This window comes from Myodes glareolus, chromosome 27, assembly GCF_982192425.1.
Source record: "Myodes glareolus chromosome 27, mMyoGla1.1, whole genome shotgun sequence".
Classification (NCBI taxonomy): Eukaryota; Metazoa; Chordata; class Mammalia; order Rodentia; family Cricetidae; genus Myodes; species Myodes glareolus.
The window spans coordinates 31,132,577-31,156,981 of record NC_142052.1 but is presented as its reverse complement, the minus strand read 5'-3'; the positions used below and the strand labels follow the sequence as shown (position 1 = coordinate 31,156,981).

General features: G+C 37.3%; 1 protein-coding gene and 1 pseudogene across 2 annotated transcripts in view; one reads left to right on the top strand and one right to left on the bottom strand.

The window, feature by feature from the left end:
* Window positions 1-24,405, bottom strand: part of LOC148117668 (uncharacterized) — a 59,427-nt gene that overhangs the window by 19,270 nt on the left and 15,752 nt on the right. The window lies entirely within an intron of this gene.
* On the top strand, window positions 18,492-19,042 carry LOC148117669 (chromobox protein homolog 3 pseudogene; annotated as a pseudogene).

The window sequence follows — 24,405 nt, the reverse complement described above, 5'->3', positions numbered from 1 at the left end:
GCCTTCTGTCTAAGGTCTAGTGAAGAATCCAGTAGTCGTTCTGCCAACAAGGCTCTGTGACTCAGCTGGTTTTAAGTATACACCAAAATTACAATGAAGTAGGCTCTAATGCTAGTAAAGCAATGATCTCGGTAGCCAGAGCCAGAGCACAGAGGCAGAAAAAGTCTGCTATTCTTCAAAATACTTTATATGTGACTGCTGCTCCCAGAATGTAAGATGCTGATTAAAGTTGGGTTATGGTCTTTGTTTGATTCAGGATTTTTTTTTTTTTTTGGTGACTTCAAGACAGGAATTTTCTGTATAGTTGTAGAACTCATTTTGTAGGCCAGACTGGTCTCAAACACAGAAAATTCCACAACATCTGCTCATGAGTAATGGTGTTAAGACTGTGCACAGACATGGGCTGTAGAGAAGGCTCACTGGTTAAGTGTGCACAAACAGCAAGCAGTTTAAGGTGGGTCCTATCATCTCAAATTATACAGATTAATGGAGAATTTTCCCATTTCAAAACCTTTAAGTAAAATCTCTCTCAGGTGTAACCAATTCTTTGTGTATCAGATGATCTCAGAGGTAGTCAGTTTTATCTATTAAAAATAGCCAGCCATTTCAACAGCCAAAACAGAAGAAATGAGAAAAAATTCTTGCCTGCAGGAGGCACAAAAAGCGTGAGAGTTGTTTTCAATACAGTGTTTTTTCTCAACAAATGAAGCATGGAGATTTTACATAGGGAGTTGAACATGTTCATGCAATGTTCTCCCTTTCCTTAAGCATACCCAGTTAACAAATTCACTTCTAACCACAATTACAATGTAAAAGCAGAGACATTTAGGGACATTCTCACTTCAAAATCATGTGGAAACTAATGTAAATTAGACAAATGGTGGAAAGAAATGCCGCTGTCATGTTCATACTATATGATAAAGTCTTGCTTGAAAATCAAGTAGATGACACTGTGAACATTTGATTAATAGTCTTGATGCTGATTCTAAAAGACATGCTTACCTACAGCATAATTTTCACAAACACAAAAAAATAGAGAACACAAAACCAGAAAATTTCAAGGAAAAGTCACCTAACAGCCCTATGGAATTACCTACAGTGCTTCTGGAGGAAGAGTTATGATGATCTCTATTAATCTCAGAGAAAGTTGTTTTTGGTCTGAACAGTCTGACTAGGCAGAAGGCCACAGCTGCTACATAGTCTACAAACCAAACAATCACACAACCCAATATTTGTAATTATCAGAAGTTTTAGATACCAGAAAGATATCCTCCAAGGGACATTGCCACTATTCTAAATATATAATTATTTTTATTTGACATAATTATGTTATGTTTAGTCATAATTAGAACCCAATTACTGATTTTAATTTGGAAATTAATAAGTTGATATGATTGTATGTCAAGTTGACAATGGATCGATCATGATAGTTGTTCTTCGTTGTCAACTTTATTATATTAGGAATGAACTACAATGCAAAAATGGAGTGCAGAGTTGTGAGCTGTTCCTTAAGGGAAGAAAACAACAGGCCAATGATCCAAATAGTAAGGATGGATGACACTCAACTTTGATCTAGACCTTGAAGCTAGAAGGCACAGCTTTAATTTGTGTCACACTTTCTGCTGAATGGACAATGGAAGAAGAAAGATGGGGTATTATTTCTCTCTACCAGGGGGATTGAGTATCAGCCTCAGTACCTGCAGAGTGCTTAGAATTGGATGTGTACAGCAGGCAAGGATCTGAGTGTAAAAGTTAACCTTAAGTATATTACCTCTGCATCTTCTTATTTTTCGTGCAAGGGGAAAGAAATGAAGTGAAGGGTCACAGAGAAGAAGAAGAAGAAAAAGAAGAAGGAGGAGGAGGAGAAGGAGGAGAATGGGAAGAGGAAGGGCAAGAGAAAGGGCAAGGGGAAGGGCAAGAGAAAGGGGAAAGGACTAAGAGGAAGGAAAAGGAGAAGAAGGGAGAGTAAGGGGAAGAAGTAGAAATAGTGAGGAGAAGAAGTGTAAGTGTAAGGGCTGACCACCACAAGGTTTCTAGTTTTTACAGAGCTGGAATATTCCACAGGAAAAGACAATGATAATAGGCATGTCAGAATGACAAAATCAGGCAGGTAGAACCTGACAAAGCAGTACTCCTGAATAGGTGACCTGACCCAGGAAAGAGCCAGAATCCAAGGGGAAGTACCTGACAGTCCAAACCATTAGATAAAGTCAATAAACAGGCCTGAATCCTTGATTCACCCATTCTCCTTATCTAATCTCATTGTGATAACTAGTTTTGGGAAGGCCCAGATTTGTTTATTTAGGAAAGGTGGGGCATGCTGCCTTACTGCTCAGTGCCTGTCTTCTATAGAAATTTCTAGGTGGGATTGACTAATGTAAATTTGACTGTTAGACAAAGGAATGAATAGTATCACTCTAAAGCCCCCTGATGTGGGGAAGCAAGGTCACACCATTGCCCTGCAGAAGTCACACAGCCAAGGTGTTTTGGGAAAAAAATCCCATTTCAAAGGGAAGAATCATGGCTTCCAAAGTTAACACAGGTACAACAGTGACTTTTCCAAAAGAGAAGTGTTCCCACAGCTCAGCACAATGGGTTGCTCCATGTGGAGGTAGATGTGTACACTTCCTGTGGATATGCCTAATCATCTGTCATAAGTTCATTCCCTGTATAGTCCTGTGTGCTCTAACATCTCTGAATTCCCACACCTTGTCAACAGGGGTATTCCTTCACTGTCATTAAAGTCTACATTGGGATTCCAGCATATACACTAAACAGCTGAGACTCCCAGTCCTGTGGCTCTGAGCTAGATTCTTGAATCTTCCATTCACTGAAAGCCATTTTTGGACTGCACTCTGAAAGCTATTCTAAAAAATTCCCATATGATCACAGATATATATATATATATATATATATATATATATATATATATATATGAATGAAGAGAGATTTAGTCCATAAGTTCTATGACTCTAAAGAACCCTGAATAATAAACTGTGATGTTTCAGTCAATTAAATTTTTAAACTTTCAGTTTATAATTTTTCTATTTTTACTCTAAATACATATCAGAAACACTTTTAGCAAAAAGTTTAATATCACATTATAAATATTTTAAGACAATAATCATTTATACTGTAATAAGGTAAAATAATATGTGAAATAGTGTAGCAAAGGATTGAGTGCTATTTCTGACAAAAAAATACAAAACAGTATGAAGCATTTGATCTTTGCCAAGATTTAGTTATTTGTTTTAATCAAGGTGATAGGTACTTGCAAGTGGAAAATTATTTCTCTATTAGTTTATATTTGCATTTATGTGTTTCTCACGTCTATTAAAATTGAAAAACTAAGTAAATTGATGATTACAAGGAAAATCAAAGCTTGTACCACCAAAGCATGGGAAAGTAAACTCTGCCTCCATTTCTAAAGACACATTTAGAATTGAACTTGAATGATGGAGCAGGAGAGATGGTACTGTGGTTAAGAGCACTGCCTGCTCTTCTAGAGGAACTTGGTTCAATTCTCAGCACCCACATGGAAGCTCACAGCTGTCTATAGCTCCAGTTCTAGAGGACATGACACTGTCACACAGACTTCCATGAATGCAAAGCATGAGTGCACATAACATAAAAATAAATGAATTTAACATACTGAATGAAATTCACCATTACCTTTTTTTGGTTCATGGTTTTATTTTTTTATTAATTTATAAAAGTTTCCACTTTCACCCCTCCTCCCAATACCCAACCACTCCCCCCACTCCCTCTCCTCCTCCCTCTCCAGTCCTCAGAGCAGTCAGGGTTTCCTGCCCTGTGGGAAGTTCAAATTCCTCCCCTCTACCTCCAGGTGTAGGAAGGTGAGCATCCAACCAGACTAGGATCCCCAAAAAAGCCAGTACATGCAGAAGAAAAAAGTACGAGAGCCATTATCAATGGCTTCTCAGACAGTCCCCGTGTCAGCCACATTCAGAGAATCCGGTTTGATCACATGCTCGTTCAGTCCCAGTACAGCTGGCCTTGGTGAGCTCTCATTAGATCAGTCCCCTTGTATCAGTGGATGAGCTCACCCCTCACGGTCCTGATTCCCTTGTTCATGTTCTCCCTCCTTCTGCTCCTCATTTGAACCTTGGGGGCTCAGTCCAGTGCTTCATTGTGGGTCTCTGTCTCAATCTCCATCCATCATCAGCTGAGGGTTCCCTCTGATCCTGACTTCCTTGCTTACATTGTCCCTCCTTTTGCTTCTCATTTGGACCTAGGGAGTTAAGTCCAGTGTTACAGTGTGGGTCTCTGTCTCTATCTCCATCCATTGCCAGAGGAGGATTCATATTCCTCTTTTTGAGTCTGGGTTACCTCACTCAGTAAAGCGTTTTCTATTTCCATCCATTTCCATGAAAAATTCAAGATGTCATTTTTTTTAACTGCTGAGTAAAACTCTAATGTATATATGTTCCACACCTTCTTTAACCATTCTTCTATTGAGGGGCACCTATGCTGTTTCCAGGTTATGGCTATTACAAATTGTGCTACAATGAACATAGTAGAACAAATGCTTTTGTGGTATGATAGGGCACCTCTTGGGGATATTCCCAAGAGTGGAATTGCTGGGTCCTGAGGGAGGTTGACTCCCAGTTTTCTGAGAAACCACCACCGCCACACTGATTTCCACAGTGGCTGCACAAGTTTGCATTCCCACCAACAATGGATGAGTGTTTCCCTCACTCTACAACCTCTCCAGCATAGGCTATCATTGACGTTTTTGAGTTTAGCTAATCTGACCAGTGTAAAATGGTATCTCAACGTTGTTTTAATTTGCATTTTCCTGATCGCTAAGGAGGTTGAGCATAACCTTAGGTGTCTTTTGGCCATTCGAAGTTCTTCTGTTAAGAATTCTCTGTCCAGATCAGTACCCCATTTTTTAAATAGATTACTTAGAGTTTTAGTGTCTAGTTTCTTGAGTTCTTTGCATATTTTGGAGATCAGACCTTTGTCTAATGAGGGGTTGGTGAAGATCTTCTCCCAGTCGGAAGGTAGCCTTTTTGTCTTACTGACAGTGTCCTTTGCTTTACAGAAAAGAAGCTTCTCAGTTTCAGGAGGTCCCATTTATTCATTGATTCTCTTGTCTATGCTACTGGGGTTCCACCTAGGGAGTGGTCTCCTGTGCCTATGTCTTGTAGAATACTTCCCACTTTCTCTTCTATCAGGTTCAAAGTGGACAGATTAATGTTGAGGTCTTTAATCCATTTGGACTTGATTTTTGTGCATGGTGATAGATATGGATCTACTTTCATTCTTCTACAGGTTGACATCCAGTTATACCAGTACCATTTGTTAAAGATGCTATCCTTCTTCCATTGTATACCTTTAGCTCCCTAGTCGAAAATCAGGTGTTCATAGGTTTGTGGGTTAATATCCGGGTCTTCTATTCGATTCCATAGGTTGACTTCTATTTTCTTATGCCAATACCAAACTGTTTTCAATACCGTAGCTCTGTAATAGAGTTTGACGTCAGGGATGGTAATGCCTCCAGAAGTTCCTTTATTGTATAAGATTGTTTTGGCTATCCTGGGTTTTTGTTTTTCCATATAAAATTGATTATTGTTCTCTCAAGGTCTGTGAAGAATTTTGATGGGATTTTGATGGGGATTGCATTGAATCTATAGATTGCTTTTGGTAGAATTGCCATTTTTACTATGTTGATTCTCCCAGTCCAAGAGAAAGGGAGGTCTTTCCATTTTCTGGTATCCTCCTCAATTTCGTTCTTCAAAGACTTAAAGTTCTTGTCAAATAGGTCTTTCACTTCCTTGGTTAGAGTTATCCCGAGATATTTTATGGTATTTGTGGCTATCGTGAAAGGTGAAGTTTCTCTGATTTCCTTCCCTGCTACTTTATCCTTTGTGTACAGGAGGGCAACTAATTTTTTGGAGTTGATCTTTTACCCTGTCACATTACTAAAGGTGTTTATCAGCTGTAGGAGATTTTTGGTAGAGTTTTTGGTGTCACTAATGTACACTATCATATCATCTGCAAATAACGAGAATTTAACTTCTTCCTTTCCAATTTGCATCCCCTTGATCCCCTTATGTTGTCTTATTGCTATTGTCAGAATGTCAATCACTATATTGAAGAGGTATGGTGAGAATGGACAGCCTTGTCGTGTTCCTGATTTTAGTGGAATGGCTTTGAGTTTCTCTCCATTCAATTTGATGTTAGCTGCCGGCTTGCTGTAAATAGCTTTTATTATATTTAGGTATGGTCATTGTATCCCCAATCTCTCCAACACCTTTATCATAAAGGGGTGTTGAATTTTGCCAAATGCTTTTCCAGCATCTAATGAAAGGATCATATGGTTTTTTTCTTTGTTTATTTATATGATGGATTACATTGATAGATTTGCGTATGTTAAACCAGCCCTGCATCTCTGGGATGAAGCCTAGTTTATCATAGTGGATAATTTTTCTAATGTGTTCTTGGATTTGGTTTGCCAGTATTTTGTTGAGGATTTTCGTGTCGATGTTCATGAGTGAGATTGGCCTGTAATTCTCTTTCTTGGATGTGTCTTTGTGTGGTTTTGGTATCAGGGTAACTGTAGCTTAATGAAAAGAATTTGGCAATGACTCTCTTGTTTCTATATTGTGAAATACATTAAGGAGTATAGGTATTAGCTCTTCTTGGAAGTTCTGGTAGAATTCTGCATTGAAACCATCTGGTCCTGGGCTTTTTTTGGTAAGGAGGTTGTTGATAAAAGCTTCTATTTCTTCGCTACTAGCAGGTCTATTTAGATTGTTCACCTGTTCTTCATTTAACTTTGGTAAATGGTACTTATCTAAAAACAAGTCCATTTCTTGTACATTTTCCAACTTTGTGGCATATAGGCTTTTTTAGTAAGATCTAACGATTCTCTGAATTTCCTCTGTGTCTGTGGTTATATCCCCTTTTCATTTCTGATCTTATTAATTTGTGTGTTCTCTCTCTGCCATTTGATTAATTTGGATAGGGGTTTGTCAATCTTGTTGATTTTCTCCAAGAACCAACTTCTTGTTTCATTGATTCTTTGGATTGTTTTCTGTGTTTCCATTTTGTTGACTTCAGTCCTCAGTTTGATTATTTCCAGTCTTCTATTCCTCCTGGGTGAGTCTGCTTCTTTTTTTTCCAGAGCATTCAGGTGTGCTGTTATATTTCCAATGTGTGCTTTCTACATTTGTAGAGTCACCATTATGAAATTTGGTATGATTTAGATGGTTATGGGATTTTGTCTTTTCCCAACACGTATAGATCCATGCCATGTAATGAAGTCAGGCTACATTTCTGTATATAATGTGGGAAGATTAATTGAACCAAGTAATATGTAATTTCCAAGACGGTGCTCTCATATACACATATTTTCTAGCTTGCTCTCGTTGTTTTATCCATTAGCTACAACTGCATATTTCAGGTGACAGGTCTCAGCAACTAACATAACATATATGCACTGGGTAAAGTTCTATATTATTAATGCCATTCCCTCTGCCAGGGAATGATTTTCTCTTTTGCAAAGTCAGTTTAGCTATGTGCTTTTTTTTCAGTTATATTTGTTCTTTTTTTAAAAACAATTATGAGTTTCAGTTTTTAAATTTGAAGTCCTTTAAATTTATCCTTGTTCTAATTTCTTATTTCTTTCTGTTCCCCATTGCTTCCAGGTCATTAAAATTTTCTTGTTTGCTTAAGTTATCCTGATTATTTATTTCTGTTTAGAGCAGTGTCTCCTGCTTGCCTTATACTAAACAGTTTGAGAATTCCATTGAACTCACAATCCTGCTTCTGCTGTCCAGTGCCAGAAAGAAAGACCTGCAACAGCTTCAAGGCTGGGCCTTATCTGGGCAGTGAGAAGGAAAAATAGACCTGTAAATGAGTGACGTCCTGTGTAAGAGTGGAGTTCAATGGCCAAATTTAAAGCATATTTAGTCCCACCAAAAAAAGTATAGACAAGGAGTATAAAAAACTTCCCTCTTTTAAAAGTAGTGCATATTAGAAATAAGTAGTTAAATTGATTGATTGAAGTGTAATCTCAATTAGTATTATTAGTAAAATTCTAGAGTCAGATATTGGAGTAAAACTGACATAACACAGAAGTAACCAAGCAGCCACAATAAAAATAAGGAGTTAAGTTCATTGATTGAAGCATGATCCTAATTAGTATTACTAATAAAATTCCAGAGTCAAATATCAGGGGAAATCTGACAGAATGACAAGCAATCCAGCAGCCAAATTCACTTGTTAGCTCTCCAAATCCTTGGACCAAATGGGAGATGAGATCCTGTCCCCACCCATCTTATCTTCCTGTGTTCATCAACCAAATGCTGGAATTAAAGGCATGAAAAACTTCCTGCCAGATCCTCTGGTCCGCTAGTGGTTACTCCTACCTCTAATCTCCAGGCAAGCTTTATTTGTTTGAAAAAACACAACTTATCATGTAGTAATTGATAAATGTCCTGACTGTTCATTTCTTGAATCCTCAGACCAGGAAATCTAGATCCAGGAAAAAGAGTAGAACTTATTTTATGGAACCAAATTACTGTAGATACACTAATTTGAACAAATATAACTGGATAAAATGGTATCACTCTACCTAAAAGAACTTTTATTTTACAGGTTTAAGATGAACATCCCAAGAGAAAATGACTGAAACTTGGTGTGCTCTATTATAAATCTTTCAACTTAGCACTATATGGCCATAAAGCCTATTTCAACTTTTTAAAATAATAGTTGGGGATAACAATTGCCTAATTTCCATCTTCTTTATTCTTCTAAGCCTTTCCATAGACTCTGTATTGTTTCCTAATTCATGGCCTCTTTTTACTCTTAAAGTAATCACTGTTGAAATGTGACCTTTCTTTGGCAGCAGAATTTATGAGTTGTGATGCAGAGACTTGCCTGCTCTGGACATTGGGCGTGTAATGAAATATGCACTCAAGAGGCACTGTATCTTGGAGAGGAACAGGAAGTGTACTGAGAGACTGAAAGAGTTCCTATTGAAATACAAATTTACTTGATGACAGTCTTGTCTTCCTCTAGGGTGAAAGGCCATAGCTGGGAAGGCCTTTGCAGTCTAATCTTTGATCTCTGCCCATCTAGTAGGGGGACTGCTATTATCCCAAGGCCCAGCTGGGTGATTTTATGGGGCAAAATTGGGAGGTTGGGAGGTATATTTTGGGATTTTTCTAGATTTCTCCTCTTAGGATGCTCTGGGGAAGTGTGAGGGAGATCATAAGTCATTCCATGGGAAGTGGAGGTACATTGCCTTCTGAATAGCAGGAGAAGGTTTGCTGAGTTGTCAGATATTCTGGGAGTTTGGTGGACCATATCATAGACAATGGTTCTGCTCATTAATGTGTTGACCTAGGCCATTCACCCAGGACTCTAAACATTCTTGAGTGTGTATTTGGAAAATGTAAAGAGACATAGAAAGAAGACTGCAGTATAGTATAGTATAGTATAGTATAGTATAGTATAGTATAGTATAGTACAGTATAGTATAGTGACAAAGAATACATTGTTATTTTCACCTAAAACATTTAACACTTGGTATGATTTAAATGAGAAAACAAACAATGAAAATAATGAATGATCCATAATTTAACAGGGAACCTGAGTGTGACATGAGATTGTGTAGTATCATGGGAAATAAATTCTGATATCAGTGAATTGGGATTACCCACAGATATCAACTAAAATTTAATAACAGCATATTGCATTGTTAGAGTTGATGTAAAATTACACATATTTAGTGTATTTATTTTGATACATTTGGATATTACCCCCAGGGGCCAGCACCATTACAACAGGGGGCACAGTAAATTGTAACGCCCAGAAGTTCTCTTTATACCCAGGTGTTTATGTGTCTTCACAATATACAGAGTAGTACTCATGAAATGACATAAATTACTATAGATCCCAGCAATCACTTAAGTATATTTTCCATATTATTAAAATTAGAATTAAGAAGTATTGGATTCTCATGCTTATGGCAGTTATATTCATGGTGTTCTAAATATAAAAACAACCTAAATGTTCACTTCTAGGAAAAAAAGTGTTGTCTCATGAGGTCACTGTGCTAAAAAAATAAATGAGGACAATAACAATGGTCAAAAGCTCAGAAACTCATAAGGACTGTCACAGTTAGTACTGTGTCCATCATAAATAAAATGTAATTGCAGCTTAGGGTATGTCAACCCATCTATTTCTACCATCCGTTTCTAGTCACAACTGTGCTCTCATAAATCATGTGGAAGTGAGAGCTTCAGCAATAAAAAATGAGAATCTAAGGTAACAATAAAAAATGAAGGACAAAGAATGAATCTAGGTGAGGCAATCACTGTTAAAGGATTATTTTAAAGTTCATTAAGTTGGTATGTGGAGGAAAAAAATATCAAACTTTTTAAAGCAAGAATTGTTATGAGATGCAAATGTACTATTATAGCATAAAAATGCCAAAAAATTGCTTTATTTTGTTAGTCTGAGAACTTTTGTCAATAGTCATACTACACCAAAAGTAAAATTAAAGTGAAGAAATAGACTGCCTTGTTGTGTTTCAATTTAAATAATGACAATACATGGTAGTTTCCAATAGTTTATGCCCAGATGAATAAGCCTTCATTATTTCTAATCTGAACTATTTAGGAACTCTTTGTACAACAACAAATTGGTGACCATAAGGCTAGATTCCTCACTATTGCTGGGTCTCTCCAGACCCCTATCTAGTGAACAGTTATGTTTCCCTAACTGACAGCTCAAAATTACCACACAGGAGCTTTTATGATTTTAAGAATTGAAAATACTTAACCAAAAGATCATAGTTATTACTAACCTGCTCTTACATTTATGTTAACCCATATTTCTTATTTAGTATCTCCCATTGGTAGAACATTCATCAGCACGGCACATTCATGTTGTGATCCCTCAGCCTCATGCCCAGCTTCTGGCCAGTCAGTGCTTTAATAAACTAATTTAAATGACTAATCATTTGAATATAAAAGAGAATTTTTCCAACACAGACGTTACTTGGAAATGGGATTTGGCTTACCAAATATTCAAAACCTGGGTACTCATGAAACTGTGACAGCATTTTAATGTAAACCCTACTCAATAGCTGGGAATTTCCAGGTTACAAATATAAATAGGTGTAAATAAACATTTAGAAAGCTATACAAGCAAAGTATTTGTATGTATATCTGTTTGTATGCTCCAGTGCATATCTGTGTGTGTATGTTTGTGCATGAGTGTCTATACATATTTGTGGAGATATATGTATGTGTGTGATTTTGTGTTTGTCTGTGTGTGTGTATACCTGTGGAAGACAGAGAAGAAACTCTGATGTTATTCCTCTGATTTTCTCAAACTTATTTGTTATTTCTTTTGAAATATGGTCTGTGATTGCTCTGTAACTTTCCAAGTAGGCTAGGTTATCTGGCCAATAAGCCCTAGGTACCCAATATTCTGTGTCATAGTGCTATGTTAAACGTCCCTGTGACCATATTTGTTTTTCTTTTTCTTTTCAGCATGAATTCTGGGCCTTGAATTGAGTTCCTTAAGCTCACAAAACAAGCTCTGCTGTCTTCTCAGCCACACTCAATTCCAGGTTTTTTGTTCTCAGTGTTTGGTTTTAGTTTAATTTTTGAGAAAATACCATGTAACCTAGAGACTGGGCCCCCAAATGCTGTATAACATGTATATGTGAAGTCCAGAGTTGATATGAAGGGTCTGCCTCAATCCGTCTCTCTCTCTCTCTCTCTCTCTCTCTCTCTCTCTCTCTCTCTCTCCCTCTCTCACTGTCTGCTCTGACTCTCTCCCCTTTCTCTCTCTATATATACTGTTTTGAGACAGAATTCAGCACTGAAGCTTTTTGATTCTCCTACTCTGGCCAATCAACAAATCCCAGGGATCCTCTTTTCTACACCTTATCTTAGCTGGGATCACAGGCCTAGCCATCCATAACTACATTTTATTTGGCTACTGGGAATACAAAATCAAGTACCCAATTTTTGCACACAAGACTTTAACACTCAAAGTCCCAAAGACATTTTCTAAAAAGCAGGTTATAGGAATATTGTTCTTTAGGTTGGGAAAGTTTTCTTCTTTAATTTTGTTGAATATATTTTCTGGGCCTTTGATTTGCAGTTCTTCTCCTTCTTCAATCCCTATTATTCTTAGATTTGGTTTTTTTATTGTGTCCCAGATTTCCTGAATGTTTTGTGAAGACAATTTGTTGGATTTGCCGTTTTCTTTGACCAGAGCATTTATTTTCTCTATGGTATCTTCAGAATCTGAGATTCGTTCTTCTATCTCTTGTATTCTATTGGTTATGCTTGATTCTGTAAACCGTTAATTTACCTAGGTTTTCCATATCCAGCCGGTTCTCGGTTTGAGTTTTCTTCATTGCCTCCATAGCTATAACACTTGTATGTATATCTGAACTTCCCAAAAAGTTTGGATACTTCCCCCAGAGTTGTAACACTTTGAAGTATAGCCTGACTTTCTGAAAAGTCAGGAACCCTTTACCTCTGGAGCTGTAATATTTGTAGTGCACATACATCAGTATTATCACATACACACAATCACACTCATGATTTTCTTTAGGTCCCCATAAGATAACAGCCCTCAACCAGTAGGAAGAAGTCTGAAATATTACGCCCACATTCCCCACCAAAAATGGACTATGGATATTTTTCTTTGTTTAAAAAAAATAGAGGGAAATGGTGTGGGAGAATTGTCTGTATTCTGTCAATCATATATTTTAAAAATGGTGATTGACCAGGCAGGAAGTAGAGGCAGGGCAATGAGAATAGGAGAAGGCTAGGGAGGAGGAAGCTGCCTCCATCACTCCTGCCCAGATCACTGAAGCAGCAAGATGTGAGCTGCCTTGCTGAAAAAGGTCCTGAGCCTGTGGCTAAAATAGACCAGAAAAATGGATTAATCAAGATGTGAGCATTAGCTAATAAGTAGCCTGACCTAATGGGCCAATCAGCAGTATAACTTATAGAGATCTCCTGTGTGATTGATTTCATTTGGGGCTTTTGGACTGTGGGGAACTGGGCAGGACAAAAAGCCCAACAAGCAGGGCCCCTCATGTTACAGATGGACACACTCAAACTCACCCAGAAAAAAAAGTACAAATTCTGAGTAGACTTTTGTTCTGATTATTTGTCCATCCACTTGACCCTAGCTAGAATTATTTGGGAAGAGAAACCTAACTGAGAAAACACCTGCATCAGATGGACTATGGACAATTCCAAATGGCATTTTCTTGACTATAAGACCCAACAAAGATTTAAATCACCATCAATGAAAACAAGATATTCCATGAGAAACCCAGATTTAAATGATTCTTATTTACAAATCCTGCCATACAGAAAGTAATAAAAGGAAAACTCCAACCCAAGGAAGTGAATTATACCAATAGATAACCTCATACCAACAAACCCCAAAGAAGGGAAACCCAAGAACTACTACCAAAAATAACAGGAATTAGTAATCACTACTCATTAATGTCTTCTAATATCAATGAACTCAATTCACCTAAAAAACACACAGTCTAAGAGAACAAAAACAAAAGCAGAATACATCCTTCTGCTATATACAAGAAACACACCTCAACCTCAAATACAGGCATTCCCTCAGAGTAAAGGGTTAGGGAAAGATTTTCAATAAAATGAACCTGAGAAACAAGCAGGTGTAGCTAACAAAATTGACTGCAAACTAAAATCAATCAGAATAGATGGGGAAGTACACTTCATACTCATCACAGGAAAAATCCATCAAGATGAAGTCTCAATCCTGAACATCTATGCCACTAATATAAAAGCACGCGCATATGTAAAAGAAACATTGCTAAAGCTTAAATCATACATAAAACTCCACACATTAATAGTAGGAGACTTAAACATCCCACTCTTTCCAATGGACAAGTCAAACAGACTGAAACTTAACAGAGAATTAAGACAACTACAGATGTTATGACTCAAATGGACTTAACACACATCTACAGAATATTCCACCCAAAAGCAAAAGGTTCTTTTCAGCACCTCAGGGACCTTTCCCAAAATTGACTCCATATGTGGTAACAACGCAAATTTCAACAGACACAAAGAAACTGGAATCACCCCAAGTCTTATCAAATTATCATGTTTTAAAGTTAGACTTCAATAACACCAATCACAGAAAGTTTACAAAATCTTGGAAAGTAAACAGTGCTCAGTTGTATCACAGTGGGTCAAAGAAGAAAGAAAGAAAGAAAGAAAGAAAGAAAGAAAGAAAGAAAGAAAGAAAGAGAAAGGAGAGGGAGGGAAGGAGGGAGGAAAGAAAGAATTAAACACTTTCTATAATTCAACAATAATGAAGCACAACATACTCAAACCTATGGGACACTGTGAAAGCAGTGCTGTGAAGATAATTCATAGCACTAAGTGCCTAAATAAATAAAGTGGAGAAATCTCACACTAGTAACTTAAGAGAACACCCGAAAGCTCCAGATCAAAAGAAGAAGTCTCACTCAAGATGAGTAGATGAAAAGAAATAATCAAATTTAGGGCTGAAATCAATAACATATAAATAAGGAAACAATACAAAGACTCGATGTAACAAAGAATGGTTCTTTGAAAAAATAAAGAAGATAGACAAATCCTTATCCAAGTTAACCAAAAAGCAGAGAGAGAACATCTACATTAACAAAATCCTAAATGAAAAGATAGACTGTTTGCAGAGGTTTCTGTCCTTCCTGGTTCCTGCAGTCTTTAAGTCCCAAAGAAATCACAAAATGATATACATTAATTATAAACTGATTGACCCAGTATCTAAGGTTTCTTATTAACTCTTATAACATGTATTAGCCCACAATTCTTGTCTGTGTTAGTCATGTGATTTGGTACAATTTTCAGCAAGGCAGTCACATCTTGCTTGCTCTGGGTCTGGCTTCTTCTCTGTCTTGCGTAATGACTGCCAACTTCTTCCAGAATTCTCGTTGCCCTGGCTATACTTCCTGCCTGGCTACTGGCCATTCAGCATTCATTTTAAAATAGAGGTTACAGGGTACAGACCATTGTCCCACACCAGTAGACATAACCTAAGACTCTGAGGAAATCCAGAGAATCTTTATGTTATACCTCAAAACCTGTATTCCACAAAATTGGAAAATGTAATGTAAATAAACAATTGTCTGGATAGGTACCACATACAAAAATTAAATCAGGACCAGGAAAACAATTTAGATAGACCTATAACCTGCAAGGTATTAGAGCAGACATCAAAAGCTCCCCCCCCAAAAAAAAACTCCAGGGTTGAATGGTTTCAGTGAAGAATTCTAGCAGAACTGCAAAAAAGAGTTAACACCTACATTCTTCAATTTTTTTTTTTACAGAAAATACAATGAAAAAGAAGATTTCCAAACTCTTTTTATGAAGTTACAGTTACCCTGATAATAAAACCACAAAGAGACTCAATCAAGAAAGAAAATTACAGACCAATCTCCCTCATGATCACTGGTGTAAAAATAGTAAAATACTTGCAAACCAAATCTAAGAACACATCCAAAAATTTATTCACCATGGTGAAGTCAGCTTCATCCCAGAGATGCAGGATGGTTTAACATATGAAACTCTGTCAATATAATCCACCATATAAATAAATTAAAAAATATCTATGATCATCTCATTAGATTCTGAAAAAGCAGTTGACAAAATCCAACACCCCTTCATGATAAAGGTCTTGGAGTGATGAGGGATACAAGCAGGGTATCTTAACATAATAAAAGAAAGAAACAAAAGGAAATAGTACACATCAAATTAAATGGAGAGAATCACTAAAATGAGGAACAAAACAAGGCTGTCTTCTCTCAACATACCTATTAAACATAGTTCTTGAAGTTCTAGTTAGAGTAAAATGACAACAAAAGAAGACCAAGGGAATCCAAATTAGTAAGGAAGAAGTCAAACTTTTGCTATTTGCAGATGACATGATATTATACATAAGTGACCCACAAAACTCTATCAGGGAACTCCTACAGCTCATAAATACCTTCAGTAATGTGTCAGGATATAAGATCAACTAAAAAAGTCAGTAATCCTACTATATACAAATGATAAAGAAGATTAGAAAGAAATCAGAGGAGCATCACCATTCAAAATAGGCACAAATAATATAAAATATCTTCGGGTAACACTAACTAAAGAAGGAAAAGACGTTTGTCTTTAATGAAAGAAATTGAAGAAAATACCAGAAAATCGAACATTGCTCTTAGATAGGTAGGATCAACGTAATAACAAAGGCAACCCTATCAAAAACAATCTATAGATGTAACGCAATCATCTTCAAAATCCCAACATGATTCATCACAGACCTTGAAAGCACACTACTCAAATTCATAGGGGAAAACAAGACACCAAGGAAAGCCCAAAATGCTGTACAGTAGTAGAACTTCTGGAAGTATTACCACCTCAGCTTATAGAACTATAGTGATGAAAGCCAATTGGTATTGGTATAAAAATAGACATGTTAACTAATGGAATCGAAACAAAGACTCAGATATGAATCTACATACCTATAAAAACCTGATTTTTGACAAAGAAGCTAAAATTATATAATGGAAAAAAGAAAGCATCTTCGACAAATGGTGCAGGCATAACTAGATATCAACATGTAGAAGAATGCAAATGATCTGTATCTATTCCCAGACTCAACTATTTGCACAAATTCAAATGCAAATAGATTAAACACTTCAATGTAAACCTGGGCACACTTAAATAGGTAGAGAAAAATGTAGGAAGTAGCTTTCAATGCATGGGCACAAAAGACCACTTCCTAAATATAGCACCAGTAGCCAAACACTGAGAGCAAAAATAAGTAAATGGGAATTTCTGAAACTGAGGAACTTTTGTAAAGCAAAGGTCACAGTCAATAAGATAAAAAGGCATCCCACTGAAAGGGTAAAGTTCTTCCCAACACCAGATCAGACAAAGGACTGATCTCGAAAATATATAAACTACTCAAGAAATCAAACATCAAATTCCAAATATTCCAAATAAAAGTGAGATACAGATCTAAATAGAGAACTTTTAACGGAAGCATCTCAAATGTCTGAAAGATACTTAAGGAAATGTTCAGCATTCTTAGCAATCACAGAAATACAAATCAAAATGACTCTGAGATAGCATCTTTCACCAGTTAGAATGGCTAAGATTAAAACCACCAATGATAACTTATGGTGGAGAGGATGTGGAGTAAAGGGAACACTCCTCAAATGCTGGTGAGAATGTAAACTTGTACAACCCCTTTGGAAATCATTATGGTGGTTTCTCAGAAAATTGGAAATGAACCTATCTCAAAACCCAGCAGTACTACTCTTAGGCATATACCCAAATGATGCTCAATCATAGTATAAGGACATCTGTTCAACTATGTTCATAGAAACATTATTTGCAATAGGCAGAGCTTGGAAATAACCTAGATGATTCTCAATGAAAGAATGGATAAAGAAAATATGGTACATTTACACAATCGTACACTCAAAAAAAAAACCCATAAAAAAAAAACAGAAAACAGGGTGGGAGGTAATAGCACATGCCTTTAATCCCAGCACTCAGAAAGTAGAGGCAGGTGGATCTCTGTATGATCGAGTCTAAACTGGTCTACAAGAGCTGGTTCCAGGATAGATTTGAAAGCTAAAGAGAAACCCTGTCTCGAAAAACCAAACCAAACCAAACCAAAACAAAACAAAACAAAAGCCACACACAATCGAGTACTATTTAGTGGTAAAAAAAAAATCTTGGAAATTACATGCAAATAGATGGAATAGGAAAATACATCCCAAATGAGGTAACCTGGACACAGAAAGATGAACATAGTATATGTACTCACTCATAAGTAGATATTAGCTCTAAAGCAAAGGATAAGGAGCCTACTGTCCACAATCACAGAGAAGATGAATAACAAGGAGAACCCAAAGAGAAACCTATGTAGATCCCCCAGGGAATGGAAATATCATTTTGAGAAATTTGGGAGTATGAGGGTGGGGGAAAGGAGTAGGGCAGAAGGAGAGAAGGAGATGACAATGTGAGAGGTGTGGAGAAGTGAAGGGAACAGGAAAGGTGAGATGAGAAAAGGAGAGAGATGGAGAGCTAGGAAAGAGTTATCTTGATTGAGGGAGCCATTATGGGAATAGCAAGAAACTTGACATGAGAGAAATTCCCAGAAAGCCAGAAAGATGACCCCCCCCAAGACCTAGGACTGTCTTCAAGAGACAGTGCCTAAACTGATTTTTTATGTATTCAGATTGATGACTATCTGAAACAGAAGCTTCCTCCAGCAACTGATGGAAGCAGAGACAGCAGACCACTAGACTGGCTGAAGAGTGGGAAAGGTAGGGATGTGACTGAGCTGAGGCACACCGCTGGGAGATTCTGCAGGATCTGCAGCCCAAAGCATCTGATTGGTGAACTCTTCAACTCTTCGATTTTTTTTTTAAAATGGCCTTCAATAAAACTACATTGCAAAAAAATAGGAAACAAACAGAACTGAAAGAGTAGAAAAGTGGAAAAGGCAGAGCCAGAAGAATTTGTGGTAGAAAAATACTGGACCTGTGTGTAGTGAATGGAAAGGTGGAGTTTTTCCTCAAGTAGAGAGGGTTCACAGATGCTGATAAGCCTTGAGAACCAGAAGAAAATTTAGATTGTCCAGAATTAATTGAAGCATTTCTTACTTCACCAAAAGCTGATCAAGAAAAGGATGGTGCAAAAATGAAATCTTTATCTGACAGTGAATCTGATGATACAAATCAAAGTAAAAAAAGAGATGCCACTGACAAACCAAGGGGTTTTGCCAGAGGTCTTGATCCTGAATGAATAATTGGTGCCACAGGCAGCAGTGAAGAAATAATGTTTCTTATGAAATGGAAGGACTCAGATGAGGCGGACTTGGTGTGGCAAAGGAGGCAAATATAAAGTGTCCTCAGATTGTCATCACCTTTTATGAAGAAAGGCTGACTTGGCATTCTTGTCCAGAAAATGAGGCACAATAATTGTTTGCATATATATATATACATATATATATGTATGTGTATATATATATATATATATATATATATATATATATATATATAAATCTGCATCTTAAATTTTGAATTACTAGTGTGGAAAAAATAGTGTTCTAATGAAAATCGAGTTTGATACGCTGGTTTTGAAAGTACTGACAGTAGTTGAGATATTTTTGGGTTTTGTTCTGCATCAAAAGGCACTGATTCCTTTGAGCAAATAAAAGTTTTCTATAGTTGCTTCTTTAAACAGTAGAATATTTGATACCATGTTGTACTTTCTCAACTTTGAAGAACAGCTTTTCTTAAATGCCGGGGAGACTTTACAGTCATTACTCAATCAGTACTTATTTTTAACTGGGACACAGAAGGACCATTCTGGGTTTTTTGTTTGTAAGCTTGTGTGTGCATAAGACCCTTTTGAAACTGTTTTTCATTTTGTCTTGTTTTTAATATTTAAAAACTGTAGATGAAAACACATGTTGAGATTCCTCCCTTGTGAACATTTTCCTGAAACCATAACATTTCATATCAAGTAAACAGTTGTGTACTTTACTAGATAGTTTTAAATCAACCACAACAGAATTTATCTATTATCACATACAGTAGTTTGTTTACAAAATTTTGTCTTTACAAACTACCCCTTCAGAAAATGGAATTAGACAAAGTAGCAGTATGACTTAATAATAACAAGACTTAATGCTGGGTGTGGTGGCATATGTCTTTAATCCCAGCCCTTTGGAGGCAGATGGTTCTCTGATTTAGACTAGATCAGCTGGGTCAATTGATTTTCTGGTTAGCCAGAGATATACAGAGAATCCCTGTCTCGAAAAACTAAGCAAAAAGACAACTGGGCATATAAGCTTCCTCTGGTGAACCATTCCTTTGTAGAAAGTTGAAATCTACTAAAAGGTTATGATGTGTGGAATATCTGTTTGCTGTGGAAATAGAATAATGGTTAGAGATGATGTTGGCAATTTCAGACCTGCTGACATAAATGAACAAAATTTGGTAATATAAACTAATGACTTGCACGCTTTGTCCTTACCCTGTCTCATTCCTTATTGATAGGATCAATCTTTTCAGTATTTGGGTTCTGGTTCAATGAGCCAGAAAAGTAACTATGTAGTATCAGAATGTCTTCCAACTGTGTAACATGAGGGCCAGCTTGTTGGGGTTTCTGTCCTGCCCAGTACCCCAGCAAGCCAGCAAGTCCCAAGGAAAATCACATGGAGTCTACATCAGGTTATAAACTGATTGGCTCATTAGGTCAGGCTTCTTGTTAACTCTTATAACTTATATTAACCCATTATTCTCATCTATGTTAGCCATAATGGCTCCATACCTTTTTCAGCTGGGCAGGTTACATGCTGTCTCTTCGGTGGTCTGCACAGGATTGGCTGAGGAACCTTTCTCCTCCCTAGCCTTATCCTATTCTCATTACTCTGCCTCTACTTCCTGTCTGATTGACCCGCCTATACTTCCTGTCTGGCCAATCAGCATTTTATTAAAATACATGATTGACAGAATACAGATAATTCTCCCACACCATTTCCCTCTTTTTTTTTAAACAAAGGAAAATACCCATAGTTCATTTGTTGGGAATGTGGGCGTAGTATTTCAGGCTACTTCCTGCTGGTTGGGGGTGCTGATAATCTTATGGGGACCTAAAGAAAATTTAGAGTTATAATCAAGTCCTGACTGAAGTATCCTGTGAGTCTTGATCATCTCAGGCAGCAGTCTTGAACCTGTTCTGGATGAAGAACTCAGACATCTGGGCCATCTATTCCTGTTCAGGTGGCCTCCCTTAGTCAAAGGTGATTTTCTTAACTCTGAATAAATCCAAAGCCTCTCGTTTTCTGTGGAAACAAAAGCAGAATCTCTTCTCCAAAGTAGCATACCTTTTGACTTCAATTTTGAAGCCAAGGTATTTTCAAAATACCTTTCTTGGTTTAGCTCAGCAGCATTTATAAACAACAGTCCTTTAGCAGCTGTTGCTCCTTCCTCAGCATTCAAATAATTCAAAGAGAGCATAATGGCATACAGTATCAAGATTCTTTTTGTATTTTCCATCTTTATTTTAACCTCTATTTCTTTTATTTTTACTTTTATCTTTTGGCTTTTTGAGACAGGTTCTCTGTATATATCTTTGTCCTGGAATAACTCTGTAGACCAGGCTGTCCTTGAACTCACAGAGATCCTTCTGTCTCTGCCTCCCCAGTACTGGGCTCAAAGGTGTTTGCTACCACACCTTGAACTCACAGAGATCCATGTGTCTCTGCTTCCCCAGTGCTAGGATTAAAGGTGTGTGCTACCACACCTTGAACTCGGAGATCTGTCTGTCTCTTCCTCCCAGGCAATGGGATTAAAGGTGTGTGCTACCACACCTTGAAGTCACAGAGGTCAACTACCTCTGCCCCTTAAAGTCTCAGAGGTCAATGTGCCTCTGCCTCCCAGGCATTGGGATTAAAACTGTGTACCACCACACCCTATATCTCCCTTTCTTTCTTTTTTATTTTTAATGACTTTAACCTTTTAGCCTGCATATATTTTTAACACACTGTAAACCATTTAGAGGTTTTCTTCATCTTTGAATCTCTCTTTACTGTATATCTCTCTTTTTCTGACCACATGAGCCTTTAAGGAGAGGACTAAAACTGTGGCTTTTATGGCTGGAATTAGCCCATACCTTAGCTTTCCACCCTCATGGCTGAGGTACCAGCCAGAGCTGTGTACACTGCCACAACTCTATGGTGTTTCAAGGTCCTTGCTAGCAAGCAAGTTGCAGCATTCTGCTCAGAGACCACACTCAGTCAGACTGCCTGCCTGAAAGAGTCAGAGTTTGCCCTGGCAGGACAGCCCAGAAAGCCGACATTTTAAAACAGCACAACTTTTTTTCCTGCTACAGCTTAAAACCGAAAAGCATGCATTCAGCTTTTCGTCAACACCATTTAAGTGTTTTGTGGCATGACCTCTTAAAAGAGCCGCAGGGTTTTGCAGCTAAAGCTGAGTCAGGAAGCCTCTCTTAGATGAGAGCCTTGCTTGCCTCTACCAAGCAAAGTAGACTCGAGAAATTGCTGCTACCAAGAAGACATGCTTTACTCTATTGTTTCCCAAGCTTTCTCAAGCTTTCTGTGGATTCAGTTATCCACGTCTGGGTGCCATATGTAACATGAGGGCCAGCTTGTTGGGGTTTCTGTCCCACCCAGTACCCCAACAAGCCAGCAAGTCCCAAGGAAAATCACACGGAGTTTACATCAGGTTATAAACTGATTGGCTCATTAGGTCAGGCTTCTTTTTAACTCTTATAACTTATATTAACCCATTATTCTCATCTATGTTAGCCATAATGGCTCCATACCTTTTTCAGCTGGGCAGGTTACATGCTGTCTCTTCGGTGGTCTGCACAGGAATGGCTGAGGAACCTTTCTCCTCCCTAGCCTTGTCCTATTCTCATTACTCCGCCTCTACTTCCTGTCTGGTTGACCCGCCTATACTTCCTGTCTGGCCAATCAGCGTTTTATTAAAATACATGATTGACAGAATGCAGATAATTCTCCCGCACCACAACTGTATATTTATTTTATTGTAAATAGTGGTGAAGAGTGGTCAATAAATAGTTTTATATTCCTTTAAAAAAAGAGTGGGAAAAGTCAGAATATGGGCAACAAGGTCAAGACTATGATGGGGATACCCACTGAAACAGTTAACCTGACATAATTGGAGACCACCAACTTCAGACTGATGGGGAAGGAACAAGCATAGGATGAAACCCAACTGTCTGAATGTGGATGACAGTTATATAACTGGAATAAACTGCAGGGCCACTCACTGTGGGACCAGGATTAGTTCCTACTGCTTGTAGTGGATTTTAGGAACCCATTCTCTTTGGATGGATACATTGCTCTGCCTGGATGTAGTAGGGAGGGCCTTGGTCCTTCTTCAATCAATATGGTAGACCTTATTGACTCCCAACATGGGAATCTTTACCTTCTTTGAGGAGTGGGTGAGATGTGTGGAGCAGAGGTAAGGGAACTGGATGAGAGGAGGGAGTAGGAACTGGGATTGGATTGTAAAATGTGAAAAACAAATTTAAAGTAAAGTAAAGAAATGCACAAAAGAAAAAATACTTAATATGCTTCAAAAAAGACAAACATCTATGGCAAAGCCAGATTCAGATGGAAATACATATGGTCCAAATTGTTAAAAAGTTTTTTAAAAAATACATGCAGGCTTGGGAGAAAAGAGAAAAAGGAAAAGAAAGTCCTTTAAACCAAATAGATTAGTCAGGTGTGGTGGCACATGCCTTTAATCCCAGTAGTTGGGAGTCAGAGGCAGGAGGATCTCTGTGAGTTCAGTGACAGTCTGGGCGACAGAGTTTGCTCCAGGACAACCAAAGGTACATGGAGAAACTCTGTCTCAAAAAACAAAAAATGAAGAAAATAAATGTAAAAAATAGAGTAAAAAAACCAGCAAAATAAAGGCAGAAGTCTGGGTTATGTATATTATTGTGTTTTCTATGAATTTGTGAACTGTGCATGAGCTAATTATACAAAGACATTTTATTGTATGGGCTCCTAAGCTAAACCAACACATATATTTAAAGGTATCTTGACTTCAAAATTTGAGTCTAATGATATGTAACTTGGAAAATATGTTCTGCTTTTGTTTCCACAGATGATGAAAAACTATAGATTAATTTCAGGCTAATGGGATTTGATGAAACAAGATCCCTGGAAAAGTCTCTATGAACCCTAAAAATACTTTGCCCCCCAAAAACAGAAAGCAATTTGAAGAAAATAATGCTCAAATCTCTAAAATGATTATTTATAAATGTTTATTTCCATTTAAATTGGGTTGATTATAAAGGATTAATGGTCAGAGCCAATGACTCTCTACTAGAGAAAAAAGGTGGATATAATATTGAGATAAATACATTAGTATGACTTTGATCTATTGAAAAAAATTCAAGGTCGATTGTATTACACCATATGTGTGTGTGTGTGTGTCTCTGTGTGTGTGTGTGTATGTATGTATACATACACTCTATAGTCAATATATTATATTCTATATCTATTATATTATATATTCTATATATATATATATGTTTCTACTCTTTTTTAAAGTAATCATCTTTATTTTATTTAATTTTTTTGGTGGTGTTAGGAATTGAACTTACTTGTTGACACAGTAGCAACTTCTACCATTTTTCTTTCCTCAAAGCTGTCTTTATAAATAATAGTTGTTATTTTCTGTTTCATGGTCTGGAGTGTAAGGTTGAAGTCCTATGTATTACTAGACTGTTGTCAAGGCTCTGATGGCTGCCACTTACTGAGTGCTGGGTAGAGTCC